Source organism: Kogia breviceps, chromosome 12, assembly GCF_026419965.1.
Source record: "Kogia breviceps isolate mKogBre1 chromosome 12, mKogBre1 haplotype 1, whole genome shotgun sequence".
NCBI classification, from domain to species: Eukaryota; Metazoa; Chordata; class Mammalia; order Artiodactyla; family Physeteridae; genus Kogia; species Kogia breviceps.
The window spans coordinates 77,464,869-77,475,817 of NC_081321.1; the positions used below are offsets into that span (position 1 = coordinate 77,464,869).

Below are 10,949 nucleotides of genomic sequence, written 5' to 3' on the forward strand. Positions count from 1 at the left end.
AGACTAGATAAAGGTTCTGTAGACTGAGGCACAGGAAGGATACAGGGAAAGTGTGAGACCTAAGCTATCTGTGTTGCTGAGAAGGGGCTCCGCTTCCTGACTTACTGTCCCCATCCCAGTCCTGGGGAGAAGAAGAATAGAAACCACAGGTGGGTTTTGGGGATCATAGAACAGAGAGACCTGCACCTGGCTTCCAGGACTGGGAGGAGGGGGCAAACAGAGCGTAAGCCTGGCAGAGTTCCCTGGCACCAAGCCTTGCCTATGAGCACAAGGGACACAGCTGAGTGTGGTGCCTAGAAAGACAGACAGGTGGCCATCTAAGTAGACTCTTGATAGGAAGCCACATGGAAAGGAGGGAATATTAGTGGATGCCAGTATAGACAGATGGAGAGGAAGGACAGCCTCCCTTTCCACATATAAAGGCCACTCCCACTCTCTCTGCCCTCCAAACTTAGACACAACCTAGGGAATGGGGAAGGGTCCCCAATTAATGGAGATTTAGCATCCACTCCTGGGCAGGAGAGAAATTTGAAATATAGGTTTCACCCTCTCACCAAGATTCTTCGAAAACTCTTTCTATGTCTCCCCCTACTTGGAGGGAAAGCATTTGAGAAGCCAAGTGTCATCCTAAAAGGTTGGTGCTTTGGGTAGGAATTTCATTCTTGAGACTTGTAGGATGATGTGAGAAGACTCAAGAAAAAGAATCACCCCAAGACATCAGCCCCAGACATCCTGCCTCCTCCAGCCCTTCCTGAAGAATTGTCTCTACCACATCCCTTCCCTGCCTGCTCCTCATTTGGCCCCAGGGACTTTCCCCATGAATTCTACTCCATCCATCTATAGAGTCCTGGAAAGAATCACATCCATGAAAACCACTTAAGGTCACACTCCACTTGTCTCTTCTATTTGGTGCAAGAAACAGGGAGAGAAGAGAACACTCAGGCTCCTTCTATTTCTTTTTTTTGCCCTTTACCACAAAACTCTCTATTGCCCAAACTATGACTAGCAAGCCAGACATTTCCTTGTAAGCAACCCCAACTCCTTGGCTCCCACTGCACTTTTGTAAGAATCTAGGGGCATAAGGAGCCCCAGAGTGGAATTTTCTGGACTTGAAAGGAAGTTGGAATCGCAGCCCTCGGGGAGTTGTGTCTATCACTGTTTCTGTGATGACATGTCCAGAGCACAGGGACAGAAGGGTTTATGGGCTATTAGAAAATAGGGGGGGAAAAAAAGCCAGATAACTATTCACTTAGAAGTTAATTCCTGCTGCTCCTAACCACTCCATCCAGTGACCGTTCCATGGGAGAGAATGATGGATCCCGTACGACATAATCAACAAGCACAGTTTCAGTGAGACATCTGATGCTTGGTCTTTTGGTCTGGTCCTAACAAGTATTTAGATGCTTGTGTGATTATAAACCTGGGACCATAAAGGAAACAGTGGAGAAGGTGTGCTGTCGTTGGTGTGTGCATACACGTGTGCGCGTGTGTGCGTGTATGTGTCATCCCCATTAACTAAGGAAACCTAACGGCAATGTCAGCCTCAGTACAGGATAACTAGCTGCTGTTTCTGTTTCCTCCTGTCATGGACCCGATTTCCTATTTTTCCCTGACCTTCTCATCCACTTTTAACCTGCATTCCTCCTCCACCTCAAGGCAAATCCAAACTCCTCTCAACCACAGTTCTCACTCAGTTCTTCTAGTCTCTGTCTTCTCATTCATCACATTTTGGAGAGTGAAACAACCCTTCTTCACTCCCTCCCTTGTCCTCTCCTAAAGGGGGTCTGCTCTGTAGCCAACCAGCTCTGCTTTTCAGAGAAGCTGCCCTGTGGAGCCAGAATCCCTGTATTCGTTTCTGGTGTCTGCTGTACCTGAGTACCCAACCAGGTGGCTTAAAAACAACAGAAACGTACTGTCTCACAGTTTTGGAGGCTGGAATTCCAAAATCAGAGTGTCAGCAGAGCCATGCACGTAGCACCCTCCAAAGGCTCTAGGGGAGACTCCTCCCTTGCCTCTTCCAGCTTCTGGTGATGGCCATGGGTCCTCTGCATTCCTTGGCCATGCCATCGGTCCTCTGCATTTCAGCTGCATTCCTCCAAACTCTGCCTATGTCATCACCTGCTGTTCTCCCTGCGTCTCTGTGTCTTCATGCAGCGTCCTCCTCTCTGTATGTGTCTGTATCTAAATGTCCCTCTTCTTATAAGGGCACCAGTCATAATGGATTAGGGCTGACCCTAATGACCTCGTCTTAACTCTACATCTTAACAAGATTATATCTGCAAGACCCTATTTCCAAATAAGGTCACATTCACAGATACCAGGGTTTAGAACGTCAACAATTCAACCCTCACAGACCCCATATCCATCTCTGAGTTAAATTAAAAACAAACTAACAGAGATTCATCAGGATGCTGATTCAAGAACAGAAGGTTATGCAGGCCCAGGCAGGAAGCTGGAAGTCTTTGGTCAGGGAATTCTAGGAAGTGCCCTAAGAGTGATCTACAAAAGAAGGAGTCTAGGTTCTTGAGAGGCACAGCCTCTCAACCCATAGACGCTGTACCCTGTAAGGATGAGTGCAAAAGGGAGAGGGTCTGTACAGGGCCCTCTAAAGAATGCCCACCCAAGGTACAGTCCTAGGAGGGCTTAATCAGCATCACCTGGGAGCTCCTTAGAAATGCAGAATCCCAGGTCCCACCAATGAAATCTGAACCTTTGGAAGTGAAGGGTGGGGTAGTTCCCCAGGTATCTGGGTGTTCCCCAAGCTCTCCTATAATTCTTACGCATGCTAAAGCTTGAGAGCTGCTGCTTGGAAGCTTGGTTCCCAAGACAGAGTCCATCTTGTCCCTCTAAGGGTCTATGGGCATCTCTAACAGAAGCTGCACATCCTCTGCCAGCCACTCAAGTGATGGGGATGTCATTATGTAAAAAGGCAGCCCAGTGCTTTGGTGAAAACATCTCTAGAGGCAAAATTGCATTTCTTGTGTTGAGCAAAAATCTGCATCCCTGTAATTTCCACCTCTTGGTTAATGTTATTCTCTGGAACTCCAAAAGAAATCCGTTCTCTTTTCCAAAAAGAACAGATTGAAGGTATTCAAAAATAGCTGTCATGTCCTCAATTTTTTCCTCCAAAGTCCACCTTTCTACACCCATGTTTTTTAATGTAGAGGAGGAAGGTATGACGTAAGGAGTATATCAGGATTGAGTGCAGGGCATTGTTGAGTTTGTTTTTGGTGAAGACATTTGATTTGAAACCTTAAATGATATTAAAGCAGAATATGAGGTATTTATTTATTTTGGGCTGCATTGGGTCTTCATTGCTGCAGCGGGCTTTCTCTAGTTGTGGCAAGCGGGGGCTACTCTTCATTGCGGTGCACGGGCTTCTCATTGCGGTGGCTTCTCTTGTTGTGGAGCATGGACTATAGGCGTGCGGGCTTCAGTAGTTGCAGCACGTGGGCTCAGTCGTTGTAGCATGCGGGCTGTAGGGTGCGTGGGCTTCAGTAGTTGTGGCATGCAGGCTCAGTAGTTGTGGCTCGTGGGCTCTAGAGCACAGGCTCAGTAGTTGTGGTGCACGGGCTTAGTTGCTCCGTAGCATGTGGGATCTTCCTGGACCAGGGATCAAACCCATGTCCCCTGCATTGGCCGGCGGATTCTTAAGCACTGTGCCACCAGGGAAGTCCCAAGGTATTTTTTAAATGTTTATCGAAAAGGACCATATGTTAGAAATGACCTTCTTAGTTAGATGACAGAAGGGATAAGGATCCCAACTCTTTTTTCCCAGATCCCTGCTCACAGAGGCAAAAAAATCTAAGACTTACTCAGCTACATACCTACAAAGATGAGAAATATTGGAAAGAAAAATGTGGGAGATTTTGAAATGGGAAGAAGGCATTACTGGCTATCTTTTATGTGGGGCATCAATGACCATCAGGTTCCTTAAATGTGCATGCCTTTGTTTGTCTTTGACTAGGCTGTATACAACCCTGCAGAGACAGAAGTTAACTTGCAGAGAATAGACAGTAATGCAAATAATTCTTGTCATAGAAATGCTAGTTTCGTCCACTGGAATGCAACCGATGCTACTCTCTCTGGATATTGCCCCATTCTGCTCTTTACATTATAAAGTCGTTTCCCAGATTCCTTAGCAGTCCATATATATGTGGTATATGTGAAAAAGAGGTTATAATACCTTCCTGGTTCCGTCTTTGATTAATGAGTTAAATAACATCTTAGACACTTGTTTATTTTTTATGTGGATGAAAGTCACAATTGTACCTTATTTTGAAAATTATCCTTTAGCAATAGTTTTCCTTATAGTCACTCATCTCTCCATCCATCTTTTGGCTTTTTTAATTGCTCACATTTTGTAGATATAGAAGTACCTAAAATTCCAATATTATTATTGTTATTGAAAGGGGACCACTTCCAGGGCCTAAGAGTTGGCTGTTTTCTAAAACTCAGAAGTCAGTTATCTGAGGAGACACACGTACTGACAAAGCAACAGACTTTATTGGGAAGGGGCACCTGGGCAGAGAACAGCAGAATAAGGGAACCCAGGAGCACTGCTCTGTCACGTGGCTCGCAGCCTCAAGTTTTATGGTAATGGGGTTAGCTTTCTGGGTTGTCTCTGGCCAATCATCTTGCCTGTGCACACGTTTGGTCCAATTCCTGGAGGCGCGCACACCTCTCAGTCAAGATGGTTTCCAGTGCGAGGGTTTCTGGGAGGTTGGCGGGACATATTATGGGCTGGCAACCCCTCCCTCCTTTTGGCCCCTCCCGAATTCTTCCAGCTGGCTGTAGCTTGTCAGTTCTTTGTTCCTTATCGGGACCTCCTGTTGTGAGATAACTAATACAAGCAGTTATTATACTGCCTGGCCAGGGCAGGTGGTTTCAGTCAATGGTTCCCTAACATTATCAGCATGGACTCTGGAACTGGGCTGCCTGAGCTCAAAATCCAGAACCTTAGTCAAATTACTTGACCTCTCTGTGCCTCAGTTTCCTCACAAGGTCTTATGATGAATAAATGAGTTACATAAATAAAGTATTTAGAAAAGGTGTGTGGAACACAGAAAAAAAAAAAAAGTCTGTTACTTTTTTCTCCTTCAGGCTGCAAGAAGAAAGAGAATTTGTCTCTCACTCTGGACCCGCTGCTTGTTATGGGTCCTAAAACCATAGCCAGCTCCTCTGTTTTTTCTGTGAATGAAGACCAATTTCTAATTTAGGACCCTTTTGGTATCACTACTTTCTAATTTTCTCCTCTTTCAGGGTATTAATATGAAGTAAGGATTTATATCACGGTTTTTATCTGAGGGAACTCAATCTTTTTTTTAACAGAATGTATTTATCAAATCACTACTCACCCTTATAATAGCCCTTCAGATGGATCAGATGCCTTTACTACCTTTACTTATTTTGAACATCCTATTGTAGCAGCTGCCAGGAGCCTGCACTCAAGCTGGGCAGAAACATCAGTCACCCTAATAAAACTGGAAAAACCCTCTGTCTTATAGGTGTAAGATTAGGGAACCCACCTGAATTGTCCTTTTGGGGGAACAAGGAAAAGGAGTTTGTTTTAGCTTCCTTAATCTGTTTCTGAGCTACGGAACTCCCTCTTCAGAATTGAGCTCTTAGATTCAAGTCTCCAGCAAAGGTTGTTCCTGGAATAGTATTCCAAGTCTCTGGTCCCAGTTTTATCAGTCAGGATGGGCTTGGCTTTGTTACTATAACAAAAAAACCCCAATCTCAGTGCCTTGAACAACAAAGGTTTATTTCTAGCTGATGCTACATGTCCAGCATGTACTTATGGTGGTCTTGCTCCATGGCACCCCCCCAATCCAGGACCCAGGCCGACAGAAGTGCTACCATTTGGGATTCTCCAGACTCACAGCACAATGAAGAGAACTTGGAAAATCGCGAAATGGCTCTTAAATATTTTTGTCCAAAAGTGACCAATATCACCTCTGCTCACCTTTCACGGCCATGCCTAATCTCAAGTGTGGGGCAGTGCGCCTCTCCCATGTGCTCAGAATGGAGGGGAACAGGACATTAGACGTTGATGGACATGGTAATGTTTACCACACCAGTCACGGCTCCGAAGCCTTGACTGCTTTACTGCTCTTGTCCTGATTTATTTGCTTCACTCTCAGCATTTGGCATAGGATGTCATTTCATTTCACTTGGCCTTGCTTCCAACTTGACAACATCCCTGATGTTATCTGAAATCTGTGGGGACTAAGCTCCTCAACAGTACAAATTTGCGCCTTCAAACTTCAGGCATTCCCTAGCAGGCGCCTTTGGTATTGTCGAGGGTAAGCTTGTTTTTCCTTCCAAGTTCTGCCTCGCCCAGCCCCAACCTGGGTCTAATTGTAAAATGCATCTGCATGTTTTAAAACTCATTATGTAAATGCCTCGGAGTCCATATCCATCAACAGATAATTAAGGGACTAATATACATATTTATGAGTTGGCTTAATATTGCTTTAATGAGGAGGTTTACTAGAAATACCAGATCAAGGAGGCAAGAAGAAAAATGATCATAACAAAGAAGAGCACAAGTTTCAGCAGTTTCTGGTAGTCCTGGGAGCCGTGGGAACACTCAGCACCTCGCATTTCCTATCTGCCCACCATAAATGGGAGGAAGAACCTAGGAAAGAAGTAGATAACGTCACTCAACACTTCTTTGAAAACAACGCTATACTTCTTTCTTCCTAAATAAAAGCTATTCGAGGAGCCAGAGTCTCATGTTTTCACCACGTGTAAAAGCAATGTCACTGCGGGGACGTGGTCAGAAGCCTGACGTGGCAGCCCCCAGCTGATGCAAAAACTGCAGAGATGGAGCCGCCACACCAGCTCAGGCGGCTTCTCTGTGCAAATTAGAGAGGAGAGGAGGAAAACCAATGGGAAACCCACGCCTTCCTCTAGCAGGCAAAGCCCTCCAGGTGCGTGGCTTAGCGAGGAGACTGCGGTGCTTTGTGGAGAGACATAAGGCGGCGCTTTATGGAGAGACATAAGTGACCTTTCGCCCCAGGTGTATGAAGCCTAGTGCCAGGACACATGGCTAGCTGAGCAGAGAGTGGGCTAGAGTTTAAGCTTTACTTAACCCTGCCAGCCAGGCTCCTTTGCACAGCACATAATCCACACAACCACAGCGGCAGCCCTGTGTAGAAAACGCGGACGGAGCGACTCCCACCGAGAGCTGGCCTGAGTTTATAGAAACCGAAGACCCTGCCCCACTCGACCTCCCAACTTGTCCCTTCAGTTTACCCAGTGGCGGCTCAAGCCCATCTTTGGGGCCGCTCTATTGTCCCTCTCTTCTCTACCCACACACAGCCCATTGGCCAGGACTCCGTCAGGTGGCTCCGCCAAGTTACAGAGGAAGCTGGGAATCGTAGTCTTGCTGGGTGACCGGGAGGACAAGGAAACTGGGTTTCTTGGCCACAGAGCATTGGCTCTGTCACCGTCCACCCATCTTTTCACTCTCTGTTCATCCATTTCCATTGTGACCCTCACGCAGAAAGTACAGACCTCATCCTGAGTAAAGCACCCCAAAGGCCATCCAGTGACACAGCCAGCTGCAGGAGGCGGTCTCGGTGATGCTGTGCAGTCCTCTTCACCAGGCCCAGATGTGGCTCCTGCAGTCTGGTGACCAGGGAACTAGAAGGCAAGTCATCTGCCTGCACCACTCCCCACGCGCTGGAGGAGTAGGGACAGGAAATTAAAAATTCCCATTCAGTAAAGGGAAGGATGGAAGAAGCAGTCCTTGACCACAGCAATTCTGAAATTTCTTGACTTGATCTAATTCTGGTCTCTGGGAAACACTGCCTTGTCTGTCATCCTCCCTGGCATGTCTGAACTGGACGCTGACAAGCACGGTCTCCTTGGAGGTTCCCCAGCTTTGGACCCTGATTCTTCCTGGAGTGAGTTTAGAGGCCTGAGATTGTTTTACAACCTCGACAATCAAAGAGTTTTGCTTTTCTTTTAAATTCAGGCTTGTGGTTTCTCTGACAAATGTAGTGGCTCTTCTATTCTATTTGTGTTTAGTCAGCGTTACATGGCAGGGACCACACCCACGTCCTTCCTAGACGTACTTCTCTAACCTGATTTACGTCTTTGCTTCCTTATACCTCCCAGTCTGTCTGTCTGTCTGTCTCTCCCTCTCTTTTAGTAAAAGGCTCACATCACATCTTCCCACATTCCCACATTCCATTGGCCAGAATTCACATGTTCCATTTAATTGCAACAGAGCCGGGAAAATAGGGTGTCACTATGAGTCCAAAAGGAAACAAAAATGGGGTTTGAATCCATATCATTACTTCTTCCTCATCTGGCCTGGGAGGTAAGTTATCCTGATTGGTAGCCTCTACTCAAAGCACATATTTGGAGTGAGGTAAGCCTTCTGTGAGAGAAGAGGGGTATTGTTTCTAGAAGAAAATAGGATTCGAAGTAGATAAACAGATTCCAACCCGGATAGAGCTTAAATATTTCGAAGGGCAGAAAGACCTAGAATGGAATCTTGACTTGAACATTTATGAGCCTTGGAGGTCTATAAGAGAGTTACAAGTACTTTCTGGGCCTCAGTTGCCTCATCTGTAGAATGGGGGTAATAACAGTACTTCCTTCACAGACTGTTGTAAACTTAGATAATGTTTGTCATGTACTTGCCACAACATGATGCAAGAGGAAACATCAGTATATGAGAGAGTAGAGGGTACAAGCCTCAGTCTGTATATTCAGTTGTGTAAGAAATATAACTTTATTTTCCTATATCTGAACCTAATGTCTATGTTAAATCCCCCTTTCCTTCTGACGATGGAAACTTCATCTCAGTCGATTCACAGCTTCTCCCTGGGTTCTGCATAAGTTGCAGGGAGCTAATGTGGATTCAGAATGGCAGGGTGAGAGGGTAGCCATCTGTCCTATGTTGTTGCTTGTCTGTGGTGGCATCCACTGAGATGACTTTGCATGTCATTTAGTCTTTGTTTTGTGTGAGTCGGAGCTGGGCCCTGCCTTCTTCCTAGCCACCAAGCATCTGCATATCTGCCAACTCCCTGTGTCATGTCTGGGTTACTCCACGGTGCACAGGGTACACAGTACTGCCAATGACATCCTGGGACCCCAGAAACCTCTGTCGGTCTGCCTTGGACCTGTCTTGACTCGCTGAACAAATGTACCTTCTGCTTTCATGCCTTATTGGCTTAGGGACTTCTGGAGTCTTCCCATCCCCCAGCAATGAGGCTCAGATCCATTCTGCTCTTGGCTCCCCGATCTTATCTTCAGAGTCCATCATTCAGCATCAACCAACTTCCTGGGGATATATCCTAGCAGAATCTAAGACTGAGCTGCCCAGTGCAGGGATCATTTAAATTGGGTAAAATATGCTAAATTAGCAATACTAACCACATCTCAGGTGCTCCATAGCCGTATGTGGCTGGTGGCTACCACAATGTTTGTTAAAGAACACTTCCATCGTCCCAGAAAGTTCTGTTGGCAACACTGCTCTAGGATCTCTTCCTTGTCTGGTCCTACCGCCATCCCCCGCCATCTCAGAATCTGTATCTGGCCTGGGGTGGAAGCCTTGCTCTTACATGATCGTACAATCTCACACCATCCTGTTTCATATCTAGGTCTAGGCTTTGAAACTCAGAAGCCAAGAACTGACTCTTTTGTTCTCTGTGTTCTACTGCGTCATCTCTTCCCTGAGGCACAGAGGACGGGATGCCTATATTACCAACAGAGTAAGCAACTGGTCCAGTTTGCCGGGACTGAGAGGATTCCTGGGACATGAGACTCGTGGTTTGAAAACCAGGAAAGTCCCATACGATCCAGGACAAGTTGGTCACCTCGGTTACAAAGAACCACAAGTTACCAAGGAATGCGGGAAAAAATACCAGTCTTTATAACTCACAGTTACTTCAACTCTGTAGCTAATATTAATCTGATGAGGATTTCACTTTACCCTTCAAAGTTATATTTAGATATTATATTTCTTCTTCTCTTTCTAGAAGCTTTCCTGCCTCTCTCCCTCCCTAGCCCTGTCACTTGCACAGATTTCATTGGTTCCACCTGGTATTTATTAGATGTACATCTTCAGATCACATTTCCCCTTGCCCACCTCCCTAGGGTAACTGTTTGAGTATCTGATATTTTGCCCTTTCTGGAAAACTATTGATCCTGAGGTCATAGGAAGACTTCTATAGGGCAGACAGAAAGAGCCAGCTCCAAAGAACCCCTTTGGGCATTAAAGTAAGACCTTCAGTGGATTGTTAATAGCTACCTTTTGGCCCATTTCTAACTCACATAGTGACAGTTGCAAACACAGAAGCTATCACAGAGCTCAGGTCTAAGAGAAGAGACTGCCGTGAACTGCCGTCACTTGCCTGCTGGCCGCCTTGTCCCTCTCCATCCTCTCTCTGACATTTTCCTGCCCTGGCTTATTAGTTTGTGTGAACTGTCTAAAAATACCTTGATAGCAGAAGCTCAGAGGGTTGAAGAAGGAAAAGGAGTCATTCAGTGAGACCATGAATGTTCTTCTTTCACCCAATTCCTTCCCTCAGCAAGACTCAGACATGAGGAGACACCAGCTTACGTTCTATCAGACACTCCGACACAAGAATGTGACTTGTGCTATTCTCTGTTCCTGGAAAGTCTCTCTCCCTCCATTAACGTTAACCTGTAAGCTGCAGAAAATATGCATTTTTAACAAACACTCCAGATACTTCTTTTAAAAAAAATGTACTGGTATATAAGTCACATGCCATCCAATTCACCCATTCAAAGTGTGCAACTCAGTGGCTTTTAGTATATGCGACCATTACCACAATCAATTTTAAAAACTTTTATTCCCCTCCCCCTAGAAGACTCCGGATGCTTTAGTTATCACTCCTCAATTCCCACTCCTCTGTCTCAGCTGTAGGCAGTCACTGACCTATTTCTGTTTCTATAGATTTACCCAT

At 45.8% G+C, this 10,949-nt stretch overlaps 1 long non-coding RNA gene across 1 annotated transcript; it reads right to left on the reverse strand.

Annotated features, from left to right (window-relative positions):
* Positions 1 to 6,469: 6,469 nt before the first annotated feature.
* LOC131766679 (uncharacterized) lies at positions 6,470 to 10,668 on the reverse strand. The gene is made up of 3 exons (XR_010835684.1): positions 10,583 to 10,668; positions 7,522 to 7,689; positions 6,470 to 6,640 (listed from the first exon to the last, which is right to left on the reverse strand). It is a non-coding gene; the product is annotated as an uncharacterized lncRNA (long non-coding RNA).
* Positions 10,669 to 10,949: the final 281 nt, after the last annotated feature.